The 14803-nt window shown below is 51.2% G+C and overlaps 1 pseudogene; it reads right to left on the bottom strand.

The window, feature by feature from the left end:
* LOC146812097 (uncharacterized) overlaps positions 1–14803 on the bottom strand; it is a 163947-nt pseudogene that overhangs the window by 69000 nt on the left and 80144 nt on the right.

Below are 14803 nucleotides of genomic sequence, written 5' to 3' on the forward strand. Positions count from 1 at the left end.
TGGCCCAGATACCAGGAAACAAAGAAAATCAGCTTGTCTCTTCATAAGTACTCATAAGATAAACTACGATTTACAGACAGGTTTTTGAGTTCTGTCAGCTTTGTATGTAAGAGGTATGCATACACCATAAGAATGTCAGATGCACCCCTCTATATAAGTAATTACACTAAAAAAATATGTATAGAGCTCTTAGTAAGAAGTCGTAATTTCTACCAAAAGTGTCCCTTTTTTGCAACATTAAAATAATAAAATGTTGCTCAAAAAGCACAGCAAGTTTCAAAACTTAATCTTTGTAGTGTGCATGCAGCTCCCCGATGCCTGTTCAAAACTCACTAAGGTATATTACAATGATAGTAACTTGTGACCTACAGGTCACGCAATTTGTTTCTGCAACAAACAGAAAATACAGATCTGTGAGCCGTCTGTCTAGCGCCGTGATTTTTATCTGGCACATTAACACTCAGTACAATGTTATGATGAGACAAGCATACAGATATCTCCGGCAACTGTATTGATCATCATGGTTATCTTACCGCTATTATATCACATAATTTGCTGGCTAGACAAAGATCTCTGCAACAGGGCCTTAACCGCAAATGTTATTTTAAAAAGCGGGCTGTTTGCTACAATAAGGCAATATTTAGTAAAACCTTTGTCCTTGTTGCCAAGACATTTGAAGCAGATTTTCCCAAAAAATAAATGTTTAATTTTTCTGTCACATTTCTCTCCCCCTGACCGTCGCTTGTGAGTCAGCCATCTTTTAAATGGCACCCCTTCAACCCAAATTTATGAGAAGCCGGAGTATTTTTCCGATTTCCAGCACTGAGCAAAATATTATAAATATGGGCTCAAATATCCTAATGCGTAAAAGGGCTGTTGGATTAATAGTCGGGACTGGCTGAGTATATCTCACAAGACGCTGGCCTACCTCGCAGCTTTGCGGCCCAGGGAAGAGCACGCATCAAGCGAGATAAAGGAAAGGCGGCGCGCAGCATGCGCGTGAATCAACACTCACAAAGCCTGTGGGCTCGCGCTTCCTCTTCGTCTTAGCTCTGTGGGAGGAACGCCCCTTTTTTTAAAGAACACTGGAAACATTCGCAGCCGCGTGCTAGAAGTTTATCTAGTTTCTTTTAAATGTAGGATGACTCAATGATGGATGTCTATGGAAATAGGACACGGCACGCCGAAAAAAATACTCCCCCACGCCTTAAAGCAGGTTTTCTACACCACATAATCACTGTACTCTGTTCTTTTTTACTTTTTCTATAAGGTTTGCGTGGGATGCAAAGCACTGATTGCTTTTTCATGTGTTTGTGTCTCTAATTTACGCTCCAGGACTTCTGCCTCCCACGTGAAATTCTCTTTCTCTATGAATGATGCGGTATCTTTGCAAGGCATGTGCTCCAACTCTGCCCAGACTTATATGCATTTGCAAGGGCAGAATTAGAGCCTAAATTAACACCTTGGTAGTGGCCAGATTGAGGACTTTGAGGTGGTGGCCAGAATGTGCTACCATCCCGGAATCTTCTGGCGGGTGCTAGGGTCCAAGGGCAAGGGACAGTCTGATTGACCTGGGGTGTGGGTGCGGGGTCAGAGGGTTTTTTAGTGTCAGAGGACAAGGGTCGGGTGCCATTTTAGTTTACCCTGGCTGGTAGGAACAGTACACGTTATTTTCCCCTTTCGTGAGTTGCTTATTGACTTTTGGTGGCAATAGCTCTTAGTGATAATGTGTGCCAGGCCCTGATGACCCTGCAGGTGGCATACAGGGCCAATTTGCAGTCAGCGGGGGCCCTGCAACAAGTTGGTGTCCCCCACGTGGTGCAGTCGAGGTCAGCGGGGGTGTGGCCTGCTTGTCCCTGTAGCGGGTTGGCCCACGTTTGGATAGAGGCCTACCCGACACCCACAAAATACACACAACACAGTTGGTTTACTCAGTGTGAGCAAAGATCCCAAGCAGTCTTTCGCCCATTTATTTATCTCCTCAGGGCGAGCCCGCACTGAGGAGCTCTACAAGTTCAACAATGTTGTAGAGCGGCCGGGTGGCTCTCTAGATCCCTCCTTTTCTTTAGTGTCCATCACTCATGTGGTTCTTGCCGTGGAGGCACGACACACACAAAGTCTCTGAGCTGCTGGCTAGGAGCAGGATTAGGCTGGAGACCATACGTCTGGCTCCAGGGGTTGGGCGTGGGCCTCACTCCATCTGGGCCGCCGGCCACGGGCATGCTCGATGTGTCCTGGCATGCCGGGTCAGCACCTGGGGCAACCACACCGGTCCCGGATTAGCCACGGTCCTCTCCGGCTGCCACCGTGAATGGTATAGGATCTCCGAATGAGTCATCTTCCACCTCCATAACGGCATTCCGCTCCTGACTGGGGCGGGGCCCTGCCACCTTTGTGAACCATGACACATTTCGGGTCACCAGTAGCGTGCCCCTCTTGGCAGAAACCCTGGTCCCTTGGATGGCGATGACTCTCCACACCTCAGGCTCATCGGGCGTCTGGAACTTCCACCCAGGGTATCTGTCCTTCACAACAGCATAGTCCCCCACACATAGTGAGGATGATTGGGCCCCTCGTGCAAGGCTTGACTTCCGGTTGGTGATTTCTCTCTGGGTCTGAGTGGCTTCACTGTCCAGTTCAGCTGGGCGCCAAGGTGGGTCTGCCGGGATGCTTTCCAACGGGGTGCGCCGGAAAAGCAGATGGGATGATTTTTTTTTGTAAATATGTTTATTAACAATCAAGATCATACGAATACATGACAATCAGTAATCGACCCTTGCTGAAAACATCCAACTGGACAATTGCCCTAGTATAACCATGCTCACTGTACCCCGTTGACAGGCTCTCTAAATAAACGCTCCCCCTTCCAACTTTACAATAAAGTCTCTAGCAAATCCACCATCGGAACAGTTTGCAAGGCCACATTTACAGTCATATAAACAATGGAGCTTCCGTTCAACAGGTTCAGCGCATAATCAGTATGACTAATCCTAAACTGATCAACGAACCCTAAGTAAAAGCAGATGGGATGATGACAGTGGGTGGTGCTGTGTGGGGTTTGTTGATATGCATTCAGGAACTTATGGAGAGAGCTTTCCGCATCTTCCCCCTTTTCCACTCCAATTCGCCCGTTGAGGGTCTGCATGAAGCGTTCAACCTCACCGTTTACCTATGGCCCTTGAGGAGTGATCTTCCTGTGTCGGATGGCTTTTCCAGCGAAGTAGTCCTGGAGCTCCCTGCCCTGGAACAGGGGTCCGTTGTCATATTTAATCTAATCAGGAAGGCCCAGTATCGCAAACATCTTGTCTAGGACAACTTGGACTTGAGGAAATGCCGTGGAAGAAACCACCTCGACGACAGGGAACTTCGAGTGCGAGTCCATCAAGACTACAGTGCTGCAGGCATCGGGAAAGCTTGCAAAATCGATGCTCACTTTGGACCATGGTTTGGCACAGGGCTCCTCCGTGATGGCCGGTGCCGGAGCTGAGTCACTTCTGGTGATCATGCATGAGTGGCAGTTCCGAATCACTTCTTCTACTAGGGCTGCCCGAATGGCAATGAATTTCTTCAGGTCTACGCAAGAAGATGTATCCAAAGAAATGCACAGATTCCTGATAGAAGGAGCACTTAGTTTTATTGAGGGTGAGGCCACTAACTGCCAGCCGTTGGAGTGTGTTCCACAGATGTATGTGGTGTTCCTCTAGAGTGTTCGAAAATACCAGAATGTCATCGCTGAGGTTTTTGACTCCCTATAGACCTCCAGGATCTCCCGGATGGCATTTTGGAAGACTTCTACAGCCGAAAACACCCCGAATCTTAGCCGCTTGTACCTCCTCAGACCCACGTGTGTGGAGAACGTGGTGATGTATCTGCTCTCAGGCATGAACTCCAGCTGATGGTATCCAGCATTTAGGTCGAGCTTGGAAAACCACTTTGCCCGGTTGACATCAGCCACGATGTCATCCATAGTGGGTGTCAGATGTCGTTCTCTCTTCACAGCCTGGTTGGGAAGGCACATATCGACGCACAACTGGAAGGCCCCTGGCTGCTTGGGCTTTGGGGCGATGACTAGAGGCGACACCCACTTGGTCAGGCATGTGACTCTTTCAATGACACAGAGATCCTCAAGTTTCTTCAACTCCTCCTCCACTTGTGGCCGTAGGTGAAAGGGCACCCTTCTGTGCCTCAGCGCTGTCGGTCTGATTGAGGGATCAATATGCACTTTGAACTGCTTCCCTAGGCCCTCTAACAGCTGTGGAAATTCACGCAGGATGGCATCGGCAGGGGAGTCGTGGACTTTCTTGGTGAAAAAAACCAGTCCCAGGTCCTCCGCCAAATGGCAGCTGCTTTCTTCTCATCTGTCATGTGGAACCTTGCTCATGTAGCATGCTTGTCGTTGGCTACCTTGACCTCTATTACTCCTCTCAGAGGGAGAGGGTGGGCTCCACCGTAGGTGTAGATTCTCACTCTGGTGGGAGATTGAGGGGGCATGGTTTGAGGCATTCATATTGTTCTGAATAGATGACATTCACAGAGGCCCGGTGTCAATGAGTGCTTGCACTGTAGATCCTGCCACTCGGAGAGTGCACATGTGGGCGGCCGTTGCCGTCGGTCAGCGGGACCGGCAAAGGATACTATGAACACGTCAACATCCTCTCCCTCCGTGTCACAACCATGCCCTGGGTCTTCTTGGGCGCGGTGATCCTTGATTGACAACTGCCTGAGGTTGGATCCGGGCCCGCATGGTCTGTTTTAGAGTGCCCCGGATCTCCTGCTCCGGCATACTTTGGCAAAGTGGTTCGGTTTCCCGTTTCGGGAGCAGACCTTCCCTTTTGCGTAGCAGGGACCTGTTGGGGGATGTTTGATTCCACAGTTTCCACAGGACCCGCTCATTGGCGTTTTCGGGGGAATACAGGCATGGCTCGGGCATTTCTGAATGGCCTCCACTCGCTCCTTTTTGACCTGGATGTGTTGGGGTTACTGGGTACGACCGCGCCCCTGTAGAGGGCTGCCTCCATTTCATCCACTCAGGAGTTTGACAACTCATGGGGCCTTGCCAGTATCAGGATGTAGTCAAGGGACATTCCAGGGTGTCACAGAATTAGTGTCCGTAACAGCACCGAGCGGCACCCTTGGATGATCTAGGCCCGCATTTCTTCCCTCTGGTCTTGGAAGGTGCATGTGCTGGCGAGCCTTCCTCAGCCGGGCGTAGAAGAAATCGACTGACTCCGTTTCAGACTGTTGGACTTGGCCCTTTTTGCAGGGTCATCCCTGAACTTTTTGCCTTCCTCCTGGTATTTTTTCTGACCTGGTGTTGGTGATTTTAGGACTCTGGGCACTTTATCACTGCTGTCCAGTGTAAAGTGCATGTGCTCTCTATGGTAAAACATGATAAGATTGGTCTACACCTTTTTGGCGCATTTAATTTACCAATCAGTCACTTGTAAAGTAGTATCTCAGATACCCAGGGCCAGTAAATTAAATGCTGCTGGTGGGCTTGCAGCACTGCTTGCGCCACCCACCAAAGTAGCCTTTCAAACCTGTCTCACGCCTCTGCCATTGCAGGGCCTGCACAAGCATTTTGCTGCTGCTATGACGTGGCACATAAAGTGGGTGCCACGTCTGTGACTCCCCTTTTACTACACATCAGTCACCCCTAAGGTAGGCCCTAGCTAGCCCCATGTGCAGGGTGCGCTTTAGGGAAAAGGTAGTCATGTGCCTTGACTGTGTTGTATGTCCTGGTAGTGACAAAGAGCCATTTTGGTTTCTCACTACTGTGAGGCTGCCCTCTCAGTGGTAATTCCTGACATGAGAGGAGTAGAGTGGTCAAGTTTGGTATGTTTGGAATAGTGATAATAAATGCTGCGTAATGATGTTCGCAGATTTATTATCACTATTTTAGAAATGCTAATGTTAGAAGTTGACATTTCTGTGTGCTATGTGTCTTTGTGCCTGCCTGTTGTGTATTGCATGTCTGGCTCTAGAGTGACAGGGGCTGGGGAGGTGCAGTGGCCCCAGAGGAGCTGGGTGAGTCAGCACTAGGCTGAATTGGCCAATCTGCATTTGGAGTAGTGGGAGGAGTAGCACCTGGGCCTGAATAGAACTGTGCCTGCCTTCCACAATGCTGGCTCCGCCCCCCTGTGGTGTGTCTGGGGCCAGAGCCTACACTTACAAAGGAGGTTGTTCTGTACTGTAAATAAAATATTAAGTGGCCCCCATAACTGGTTTAGGCCTGACACAGAACCCTGTGACACGGGGAAAACAAAGACATATGAGGTATAAATATTGGGGCTGTGACCCCATGAAGGAGAGGGACTTTGGGTGACCTGCGGGAAGCTGAAGGACTGCTGGCCGAGGAGGAAACGCCGTGGGTCCCAGCTGCTGTCTCCTGGGGGCCCCTACGTTCTGGCCTACCTGTGCCCAGCTCTGCCCCTCTAGCCTTTGGGGCCCAGTGGTTTGTCCTGGCTGAGAAGTAACAGTGCATGTTTGGCACTGTGTTGTTGCCCTCCTATCTTTGAAAGATAGTGCATGGTGAGCGCTAGGTTCTTGACCCTATACGAGGGTCCCAGCCACAGCACGTGGAAAGTGTTGTTGCTCCCTACTGGCATTGCTTGGAGCTGTGCCGCAGAGTGCTCTCAGGGAGTGCTGTAAGGCCGAGTGTCCAGGAGGAGCTCACTCCGTGCTGCCAGAGAAAAACACAAGTGGCAGGGAATCCCGGGCGGGGATTGTCCGAGCGATGAAGAGGCCGGAAGTCAGGCAAGTCTGTGCCTGACCATGGGCGGGACTCTCGGGAGGAAAGGGAGAGCCCCGCGTATTGCCAGGAGGTTGCGGAGACTTTGCTCTGTGAAGCAGGAAGTCAGGTGAGTAGAGCCTGACCTGGGGCATGGCCAGCCGGAAAAACAGAGCGCCAGAGCTGGAAGTAAGTCAAGCTTGTGCCTGATGGTGGGTGGGGCTCCTGTGTACCGGTGAGAGCCCCGCGCGTTGGCCAGAACAAAGACGGAGCCTCGCAGGCTCGCCGGACACCGAGGGAAATCCATAGCCTCGCCGGCTTCCTACAGCTGGGTCCTCCCTGTTTCCCTGCATTCTCTGTGGAAGAAGAAGCCAGCGGGACCGGCGGAGACTTCGCTCCATGTCATACCCCTTTTCTTCATTTGAGGGACGAAGTGGCTGCACCATGTGATGGCGGCCCAAGTGGGACCGCACACCAGGAAGTAGAGAGGTGCTGTGAGCCGGCATCAACAAAGGGACCGCTGCGATCGGATGCAGGTGAGTGTCGTCCCCACCTCCTGCTTGAAGGTACGCACTGCACAGCAGCCCGAATGTGGGCTGCGGCGGGCTTCCTTGTGCCTCCTGTTGGGGAGAGAAAGACCTGCTGATTGCGGGCCTCTGAGGAGAGGGGGTGCGGCTGGCCCTCGCAGCCTGGAGTAGTGACCGGGTCGCTCTCTCGTGTTGGTGGCAGTTACGCCTGGGTTACGGGCAGCTGCAGATTTAAGTACACTTGTTGGGGGCATTTTCTTTTCTTGGCATTCCAGAGCGAGCCCAGTAGGGGCCCTGGATTTTAAAGTTGCCGCCATTAGGAGCCGCACAGGACCTTAGTGTTAGGTCGGGGCAAGACCTCTGATGGAGGTCCAATGTGTTCCAGCATATATGTGGAGATTTACTGTATCAAAGGCAACGGGCAGTGTTATGCCTGACGTTCTTATGAGTATGGTGATACATTCCCAGGGTTTGTGCACCACATATATTGAGTCATGATTGTATTGCCCTGATGTAAAGGTATATGGGGTGTTCTTTTACCAGTGGTGATATTGGATGTATATACCTAAGATGTGCACACTGTAAGTGTGTCCAATGGTGCACTGCAAATTATGTGTATGCATAATGTGATATGCTAAGTGCCGTTATTTGATTTGTGCCTGATGCTTTGTGCTAAGTGCCTTTACCAGTAGTTACTGGTTGTTTTTCATTACCTGTGAATTGTGGGGTTATGACAGTGGCCCGATTGGCCCTGTAGGTGTATATAATCCCTGTAAAGTAATACCTAGTGCCAGGTGGCACAGTGTATATATGTGATTACATTCTAATGTGTTTTATGAGTAATACATAGGCTATTTTTATACTACCTTGTGTGGAGTTTCTTTTGTGGTGCAAATAGTGTGTCGCTGTGTGAGTGTGTTGCGCAAACGCTTTACACATTAACTCTGGGATAAGCCTGACTGCTCTGCCAAGCTACCAAGGGGTTCGAGCAGGTGTTTTCTTCAGTGTGTAACTCCCTTGCCGTGACTAGAATGGTGGTCTCTGCCTGGCTTAGGCGCAAGTCCTAGCCAAACAGAAATCCCATTTCTAACATAGACTGTTTGACCTGTCTCAGCTTGAACTGCTCGAAGTCTGGATTGATTTGGGGTCGAAATGCCGGTTCAGGGCTGCTACCGCAGCGTCGAAATCATCCTCATCTGCCTTGTCAGGGAGGGTCTCGAAGAGGTCATAAAGCTCTCCCCGCCGTAGTGCATGAGCAACGATGTCTTGACGGCTCCATCAGTTTCTCTTGTGCCCCTGAAATAGTGGCTGAGGCGCCCTATCCAGGATTCCAGCGGGGGATTGCAGTCGCAGGATCGGCAAGCTCGCTAAAAGGCGGGAGCGGTGTCACCGCGGTGTGGCTATGATGCTGAGATGATGAGGCTGCGCCTGCTGACAGGCCTGCTGCGCCCTCTTGAGGAGGTGTGCTCATGGTGGCTTCCTGTCTGCTTAAGCGATACTCAACTTTTTCTTTATTCTGATTGTCTGCCCTCTTGGCTTTATGTCTCACTCTTTTTGGCCTGTACTCTTGGCTTTGTGCCACACTCCTGTTCCTGTTCCCTTTTCTTGATCTGTCTGGGTAGTGACTCCTTTTCCGCTCTGTTTTTGCCCTAACTTTCTTTTATTTTTTTCTGTGCTGGTTGTCTATTTAGGATGTGCGTAGCTTCTTTTTTTGGTGTTTTTTGGAGGAGTTGCCTGGGCCCTGAGAGGCGCATCTGGTTGACCTCCCACGTCACAGGGACTGGCAGCAGCCCACCTGCTGCCCGCGAGTCACCGCAGCATGGCCGGATGCTGGCACATCTGCTGGGCGGGGCCTGGCCATCTGTTGCTGGGTCACTGGAGCAGGATAGGGAGCACCACTCTGTCCTCGAGCGCCGGGCAGGGCCGCAAGCACTGTGAGCTGGCAGTGCGTGACAACAGTGGAGGGCCGCAGGGGACACACCCACCTGGCAGACAGTAACGCATCGGCGGGACCTCCAGCAGTCACCGCTGGGGCTGGAACGGGCAGCCAGCTCCTTGGAGTACTCGAAGTCTGCTGCCGATGTGGATGTCTTGAGGGCGTCCTTCCCCACATGCTCTGCTGCCGGGCAACACTGTAGGACCAGCGAGGAGTCAGACGGACGATGAAGTTGAGCAAGCGAGACGCTGGTTTGGCATCGGCCTCATCGCCAGTGTAGCGGGTTGGCCCACATGTGGAGAGAGGCCTACCCGACACCCACAAAATGCACACAACTGTGAGGAATCGAGGTCCGCAGCGCCTACCCAGCGTATAGGAACTACATGTCCCATCAACCCTAGAACCAGGAAGTGGGCGTCTATATCAGGAAGCCAAGCGCGGCAGAAGGCGTGCGTTATTTTATATCACTCGTAGCTGAAGACACCACTGTGTATATTGGCAACAGCGTCCCGGAGGACGAAGAGATTCTAGGAGAAGCGGAGAGCGAGCCATTCAGGTGATCGGTTCCAAGTACGCTCGGCTGAGCGAGAACCCCTGAACACTGCTGCCGCGACCATTTCCTGAGCGCTCGCCTCTCCCTTTGCTTACCGTAAACGGCTCGGACGAGTCGTCTCCATTTCTATGCAAAACCAGTGCTCGGAGGAGCACGACTGTTGAAGAGTGCTCGGACGAGCACGATGTTCAGTCTATGCTCGGAGGAGCATAACATTCCGGCAGTGCTCGAAGGAGCACGATTTTTAGGCAAGGCTCGGAGGAGCTAAATACCAACCTAGCACAAGCGCGGGCTAATCAGAGTACTTACGTACACATCAGACACTCCAGTGAACTGTGCTCAGAGAAGCACCAACAGTAGAGGATACTTGATGGTCTCGGCTGGGATAACCTAACATCAGACTTCCTAAGGATATAGGGACCTTAGCGTGTTGATCCTCACCCTGGTGACGGAGCGCTACATCACGTGTACCAAAAGGCGGCGGTGTACTCGCCGTGGAAGCCATCCTTAGTTACTTTTGAGTTCAGTTATGTTGAAAGGTGGGATTTCACCAATGGAAGGATTGGTCTGACGGAAGACCTTTGTTCCTCTCTAAGGGTGGACCAAACATTATCCAAGATAGAGATTGTTTCTGGTGTATGCTCAGGAAGAGCAATGTACAATGGGTCAGGATTGAGCATGGCTGAGAGCTGGATCTCAGATAGAGTTTCCTATGCATACGGAAACCACAGGTATTGATGTTTACTAGTGAGAATTTATGAGAGTAGACTGTGTACATGAGGAGTGTATGTAACTGTCTTCTTTATCTTTTCATATTATTGTCCCTGCTGACCCTTCCGCCATCCTTTCCCTCGCCTGATCACCTCTGGGCTCTGTAACCCTTGGTTGGAGTCCGGGGATATAAGGAGGTGGACATATATAGCATCGCCCGGATCCTGAGGAGCTCTGTAATCCTGACAACAACAGAGTTGGTTTACTCAATATGGGCAAAGACCCCGAGTCGTATTTCATTCGTTTATTTACCTCCTTGGGCGAGCCTGCCCTGAGGTGTGCTACAGGTGCAACAATGTTGTGGAGAGGCCAGGAGGCTCTTTACAGTCTATATCCCAAAAACAAAAGTGGGGAGGCATAAGTGCTGCAAAGGGTGCGTCGGGCAGCACATTGGGCTGGCTGTCTTGAGCTGAGGTGGCATGCTGCAGTAGGTGGGAGGAATTTATAAGTGGGGGCCCGGCGCTTCACGTGTCCCTGGGGCCGCTGTACTGGCAAGAGGTAAAAGGCCACGGCGCAGCTGCCCATGCAGAGGCAGGCCGGGGCACAGGCAGGCTTGGTAAAAGGCGTGCTTTGCAGGGGATCGCATGTCCAAGTTGGGCAGCTTTCCCTGTGGCAAGAGGGAATGTGGTGGCTGGGCCTGTCCACATGCAGGCGCTGTGGTTTGGGACTGAGGATGCGACCCGAGTGTAGACCAAGAGTGCAGTGATGCCTCTTGCCCCGCTGGGAGGAGGCTATGGTGATGGCAGAGGGCGGGGCTTGTGAGGCCCAGGACCTGCTGCTGGATTTATCGAGTCTGCGCTGGCAGGCCCTATTTTCAGACTGGGCAGGAGCATCACAATTCGGCGACCGTGGTGGCAGAAGCCATGTTTACTGGTGAGAGTAAGGTTTGGGAGCGACAGGGGCAGGTCAGTATGTACCAGGCACAGGGGAGGGCAGGGTTTTCATCAGGTGGGGCCCCATGTCAGCAGTAGGGGGGTTTTGGGAGTGGTTGTCTGGCACAACGGATTCCCAAAATGTCCTGTGGGAGGGTGTTGCCCAGGAGATTTCAGGTTCTGGGTGGGCAGGTGTTGGGAGATGGTGGAAGGATGGAGAGTTTTTCTTTGCCCAGGGTGCAATCTATGGTTTGGGTGGGGTAGAGGTGTTTTGGGTCGGGGGGCCTGGGAGGTGGGTGTGGTGCCACAATGGCCACTTTATTGTTTATGGGCAGGCAGGCCAGGGTCAGATTAGTGCCAGCCAGGTAGTTGAGGTAGGTCTGGCAGCAGAGGCGGTATCTGGTTAGCTGGGAGGGTCTGGTGTTGCCTGACAATCCCGGTCTGAAGGCAGATCTTTTGTCTGTGTGGCCGGCTCTGGGACAGCATTGGATGATTCTCCAGAGAGGCAAGGAATGGGATCTGCATCTGTTTTGCATGTATTTTACCCTATTCAAGACCTTTATGAGGAGCAATTTGGTGATGGTGGTGTGGGAGATGGTGAGTTGCTGGGTATGAGTGCAGTTTGTGGTGGTGCATTTGAGGATGCAGAGAGGGAACTGGACTATGGAGAGGATGAACTAGAGGAAGCAGAGATTGTGGAGGACAAGGTGCTTGAGAGTATGTGGTGGTCGGCGCCTCAGGATAAGCATCGAGGGCTCAGTTAAATTAACCAAAGGGGGAGATTTGGTGTTTTACAGCGGCCTGTCACAGTTTCAGAATCGGCAAGGGCAGTGTCCATCCAAACAGATATAGGTCCGACCTTGAGGCCAGGTAAGGAGCCTTGCACAGTGGGCACTGCTGCTGGGGGTGTGGAAGTTGGGATGTAGGCTGTGGGGACAGACATTCACTTCCGAGGGGAGTCTGGCCTTCGTTTATTGAAGGGTAAGTATGTGCACGATCAGGGGACTGGCACGGATGGAGCGGGGGGAACGGTAAGGAGAAGAATGGTACGAATGACAAATCACAGGAGACGGTGCTGAAGTTGTGGGAATAGGGTGAGGACAGAGGAGAAAAAGGAGAGCAAGGAGGTAAAGTAAAAAAATCTGGGGATCATGAAGCCTTTGGAGGCACGCTTAATGTTGGCCATGAAGGAGCGTATCTGGAAAGGAGAGTACTTGGAGATTGTTAAGCTCTTACATAGGGAAGGGAGGGCAAAGGAGGGCTGCAAGGAGGAAGAGTATGAGCTGTCCTGCAGGCCCAAGGTGCAGGTCAATATTGTGAACTGGACAGCAGCTTTTCTTATTTATGCGAGTGTGTACTATAAGAAATATTCGGATAGGTGTGTGGTATTGTTTAAGTACCTCGATGTGGTGTGGAAAGAGCAAGTTACATTCAGGGGGTTGGCTTGGGTGCACTACGATGAGGCGTTTTGCACCCTCCTTGCGGATGATGCTGATGGTATTTGGGGGCAGCAGGACAATGATCTGTTCCTCCAGATGATGATGCTAGAGTGGCCTGCTCCATTGACGTACACAGTGAGTGGGTGGCCGGTTGTTTACAAGCCCTTTCGATGGCCTCCCACCCAGGCGGAGTAGGTGGGGCAGGGAGAGGACAGGTGGGGAGTGGGGGAGCTTGCTAGTCCTACAACAGGGGACAATGTATGCAGGAGTACTGTAAGCATAAACATGAATGCTCAAAATGCAGCAGAAAGCACATGCTCACACAGTGTGGGCCTCAGGCAGGTGTGTTTGGGAAGCCAAGTGTCAGTGGGGGTCAGTGGACAGGTTCCAGCAATTGGGGTAAGGGCAGAGGGGGGCAAAACCCTATGGGAAAGAACATGTACGCCAGTTAAGATGGAGATGCTGCGGCATTGGGATGGTTAGTTGAGGAATGAGGGGGAAAGGGAGTTGTTGTTGCCAGGTTTTCAGTTTTTTTTTTCAGAGTTTTATATAGCGCAAACTTGACCCGAATCCAATCAGGTATCAGAGCGCTTTACATAGCACCAGTTACGTTACATTAGGACACACATTCATTCTTTGTTAGGCACAGGGAGATTGTGATTTGCCCAGAATCACAGGATGTTCAGCGTCATTACCGAGACTCGAGCCCAGTTCCCCAGGTCCGAGGTCGAGCGCCCTAGCCGTTAGGCCAACTCCTCTCCCTTTGGTTTGGTTTTTAGTTTTTAGTTTGGTTTTTGCTTGTGCTATGAAGGTCTCAGAGTGTTGCAATGGGCAGATAATTTGCAGTCCGTGAAAGGGCATCAGGAGTTCGTGTGGGGCAAATTAATGAAGTAGATGCGAGAAGGGAGGATGGAAGGGCTGTTCGATGACAGGCCTCTGGAGAATTTGCAGATTACTCCAGTCGGGGTGGTTCCTAAGAAGGAGCCAGGGGAATTCCACTTGATCCAACATTTGTCATGGCTGGAGGGCCTGTTGGTCAATGGGTTTGTTCCTGGGGCATGTAGCAGGGTGCACTATGCATCCATTGGCATGGCGGTGCAGTTGGTGAACAAAGTCGGCCAGGGCGCGCTGATGGCAAAAGGTGATGTGAAATTGGCGTTTTGGTTGTTACCAGTTCACCCTGAGGATTACGAGTTGTTGGGCATGAATTTGGGGGCAAGTGTTTTGTGGAAGAGGTGTTGCCAATGGGGTGTTCAATTTCATATTCATTTTAGGCGTTCAGTTCATTTTTGCAGAAGCTGTTTGTGCATGTGGCAGGGAAAGAGATGATGATACACTAATTTAACAATTCTTTTCTTTTTGGTGGCTGCCCAGTCCCAGGAATGTCCAGAAGGTTTGTTGTTGTTCCTTTTCTTTTGTCCTCATTACACCATGGCTACTGCACTCTGGGCCAGTTGTACGCACCCTCGATCTGTCTGTGGTCCAAGCAGTTTCGGACTCACACCTTCCATGGTACTAGTCTATTGCAAGGGGGGAGGGGCTGAAAGCCTCCCACCACCTTAATCCATGGCTTGATGTAATCATTGGACTAGTTATCAGTGTTTATGACCCACCTACAGGTTTGTCAGCCTAACCTTTTCAGGAAGTCTTCACACATTTCTGCGGGCCTTCATGGGATCCCTTTGGTATCTAAATTACATGTCCATTTAACCACACTTAGCCAGGCGCTTGAATTCGGCGGGGTGGAGATCCAACCAGTGTTTACAAATCTCCCGCCTGGCCAAGAGTAACAGATAAAATAGTAAACTCCGTTGCTTACAATTTAAAGCCTGTTGGGAGATAAAATCCACCCAGAGGAGCACCATTGTTTCGGTTAAGATTATATTTTCTACTAAGATGGCCCTTATGGTGTCTTCTACAGTCTTCCAAAATTCTTTTAGTTCTGGACATGTAAAAAAGACGTGGACGTCGTTAG

This window comes from Triturus cristatus, chromosome 7 (genome assembly GCF_964204655.1).
Source record: "Triturus cristatus chromosome 7, aTriCri1.1, whole genome shotgun sequence".
NCBI lineage: Eukaryota > Metazoa > Chordata > Amphibia > Caudata > Salamandridae > Triturus > Triturus cristatus.